The following is a 3,499-nucleotide window of genomic DNA, read 5'->3' as shown; positions in this document are numbered from 1 at the left end:
ATCTCCTTTACCCCCTGGCTCTCACCCCTCTTCCAGCACCCCCTTTTCCCCCTGGCTCTCTCACCCCTCTTACAGCACCCCCTTTACCCCCTGGCTCTCACCCTTCTTCCAGCACCCCCTTTTCCCCCTGGCTCTGTCACCCCTCTTCCAGCACCCCTTTACCCCCTGGCTCTGTCACCCCTCTTCCTGCAACCCCTTCTCCCCTGGCTCTGTCACCCCTCTTCCTGCACCCCTTTTCCCCCTGGCTCTGTCACCCCTCTTCCAGCACCCCCTTTTCCCCCTGGCTCTGCCACCCCTCTTCCTGCACCCCTTTTCCCCCTGGCTCTGTCACCCCTCTTGCAGCACCCCCTTTTCCCCCTGGCTCTCACCCCTCTTCCAGCGCCCCCTTTTCCCCCTGGCTCTCTCACCCCACTTCCAGCGCCCCCGTTTCCCCCTGGCTCTCTCACCCCACTTCCAGCACCCCTTTTCCGCCTGGCTCTCACCCCTCTTCCAGCACCCCCTTTTCCCCCTGGCTCTCACCCCTCTTCCAGCACCCCCTTTACCCCCTGGCTCTCATCCTTCTTCCAGCACCCCCTTTTCCCCCTGGCTCTCACCCCTCTTCCAGCACCCCCTTTTCCCCCTGGCTCTCTGTCCTCTTCCACCACCCCCTTTTCCCCCTGGCTCTCACCCCTCTTCCTGCACCCCTTTTCCCCCTGGCTCTGTCACCCCTCTTCCAGCACCCCCCTTTCCCCCTGGCTCTGCCACCCCTCTTCCTGCACCCCTTTTCCCCCTGGCTCTGTCACCCCTCTTGCAGCACCCCCTTTTCCCCCTGGCTCTCACCCCTCTTCCAGCGCCCCCTTTTCCCCCTGGCTCTCTTACCCCCCTTCCATCGCCCCCGTTTCCCCCTGGCTCTCTCACCCCACTTCCAGCACCCCTTTTCCGCCTGGCTCTCACCCCTCTTCCAGCACCCCCTTTTCCCCCTGGCTCTCACCCCTCTTCCAGCACCCCCTTTACCCCCTGGCTCTCACCCTTCTTCCAGCACCCCCTTTTCCCCCTGGCTCTCACCCCTCTTCCAGCACCCCCTTTTCCCCCTGACTCTCTGTCCTCTTCCAGCACCCCCTTTTCCCCCTGGCTCTCACCCCTCTTCCAGCACCCCCTTTTCCCCCTGGCTCTCTGTCCTCTTCCTGCACTCATTCCACCCTGGATCTCTCACACTCCTGACAACTCCTCCCCCCCTTGCAAAAATCTCGGCACCCCCCCTTTGCAAAAATCGCGACAACCCCGCGACAATCGCGGCACCCCCTGCGCGATCCCCTCCCTCATTCAGAAAAATGAAACACACACACACACAGAGACACTAGGGTCAATTTTGTTAGCAGTCAATTAACCTACCAGTATGTTTTTGGAGTGTGGGAGGAAACTGGAGCACCCGGAGGAAACCCACGCAAACACGGGGAGAACATACAAACTCCACACAGATAAGGCCATGGTCGGGGATCGAACCCATTCAACTATTTGTGGACCTTTTTGCACTCATATTGCTTTCCTGTACAATGCATAGGTTGAGTGAGAAAAGTTGCATTCAATTCCTTGCACTAATTATTTTAGTTCATAAGCAATTCAATTTTTATCACCTGAATATGGTCACTGCCCTTTGGGTGGGGAAAATATTTAGGGGCAGTTGGATTCAAACATAAACCTAAAAGCACTTTTATTATTTAAAGAAATATTTCACTAATTACATCCAAATTGCTGGGCCAGGGACTTCATCACACCAGCCTGGATGGAATCTACTCAAATGGGAAGAAATATAATAAATAAACCAATGAGAAATGTGGCTCTAGCCAAAATTTTCAACTAGCCCCAGCACTACACAGTAGAACCACAAGTGTGAACCCCCACCTCTTTCACCCAGGTTGGTCAGTGTTGGGATGTTGTCTGCATTAGAAGGAGGATACAAAAACCATCCCAGAGACTGACAACCCCGTGCTGAAAAGCATGGTGGGGTCTTCCTGATCCCTGAGAATGATATATATATATATATATATATACATACAAACAACAGATACCACAAACAAGGGGGCGCGTAACCCAATTCTGTATAAAAAGTCACTGAACAGAAGTAATTTACACAAAGTCCAATGTACAGGCGGCAGCCAGTTCCAAAACGGATGGTAAGACTGGAAAATCTAGAAAGGAATAAAGGAAACACGGCGCCACATAGTGTATTTCCACAATAATTTAAGTAGCAATGTAAGAGAAGGTAAGGTGTGATGAAATAGGTGCACACTCAAGAATATTATCCAGCTCTCCAGCACAGGAATAAGACCAGAATGGTGATTAGAAATATGCACACGCGAAAACACACTGTATCCAATGCCACAGAGGAATCACCAATAATAGTATATCTGCGTACCAGATTGTAGAACTTAAAGATAGATAATTATAAAGGAATGGTGTCTCCAACGTTGCAGAATTGCTACCAGTATCTTCACTCATCCATATGGACTGTCTCATAGAAACTGGAACCTCAGCGTCATAGAAGCAATAAAAAACTCAAATAGTGTAATACTGCATGAATCAGAATTTAATAATAAAAAGTAAGTATTACACTTACATAAAATCTCATATAAAATGCATGTAATGGTATCTTTATGGTACTCATCTGGGATGCATTCCGAGACGTGAAGACAGGAATCAGTCAGTTGTAAATAGGTCTCCACTGCACTCCCACCATATTAATACCGCATAATCCAAAACGGATAATGAAAATCCTCAATTACTCCTCAACGCGTTTCGTCCGTGAAAGCAATGGACTTCCTCAGGGGGAAAAATCAGTAGAATAAAACATAATTGCAGAGCTCGCTTATATACTATAAAAGCGCCATATATATATATATATATATATATATATATGTATATATATATATGTAATATAATGTTTAAATAAATTTGTTCTGTTTAATGGAAACAGTTTACAAATTTGACTCACACATTTGTTGATAATTGGCAAACCTGAAGGTTTAAAATGACAGATTGACATAAACGTAATTATCTCAAATTCTCTGTGATGTCCTTCCTCAAATGTGAAATAATATTTTTTTCCGAAAGAACAAGCAATAGATTCCTAGAACTCACTCCTGTAAAAATACTATGTTCAGTTGGCATCTGTGCGGCGCTGTGGCTTAGTTGGTTAAAGCGCCTGTCTAGTAAACAGGAGATCCTGAGTTCAAATCTCAGCAGTGCCTAGTATTGCTTTTCTATTAAACACAGATCAATCTTTAGCATTAGCAATTGATGCCATTCTCTCTAGTGAGTTAACATTCACATTTACATTCTATCTAAAATAAAACAACAAACCTTTGGCTGGACTGAGTGCTCTAAGGGGCTGGGTTTAGTCTCTAGACTCTTTGAGAACTAAGTTCAATTCCTCCTCCTGCCAATGCATTAATTTATTTTTTTAAAAATGGCAACTACATACAAGTACATCACATATTTTTTAACACTGAGTACTCTGTGG

General features: G+C 47.2%; 1 non-coding gene across 1 annotated transcript; it reads left to right on the top strand.

Annotated features, from left to right (window-relative positions):
• The first annotated feature begins 3,153 nt into the window (after nt 1-3,153).
• On the top strand, nt 3,154-3,227 carry TRNAT-AGU (transfer RNA threonine (anticodon AGU)). Its single transcript has one exon. It is a non-coding gene; the product is annotated as a tRNA-Thr (tRNA).
• The last annotated feature ends 272 nt before the right edge of the window (nt 3,228-3,499 follow it).

Source organism: Mixophyes fleayi, chromosome 4 (assembly GCF_038048845.1).
Source record: "Mixophyes fleayi isolate aMixFle1 chromosome 4, aMixFle1.hap1, whole genome shotgun sequence".
In the NCBI taxonomy this organism is placed as follows: Eukaryota; Metazoa; Chordata; class Amphibia; order Anura; family Limnodynastidae; genus Mixophyes; species Mixophyes fleayi.
This window is presented reverse-complemented; position numbering and strand designations above follow the sequence as displayed.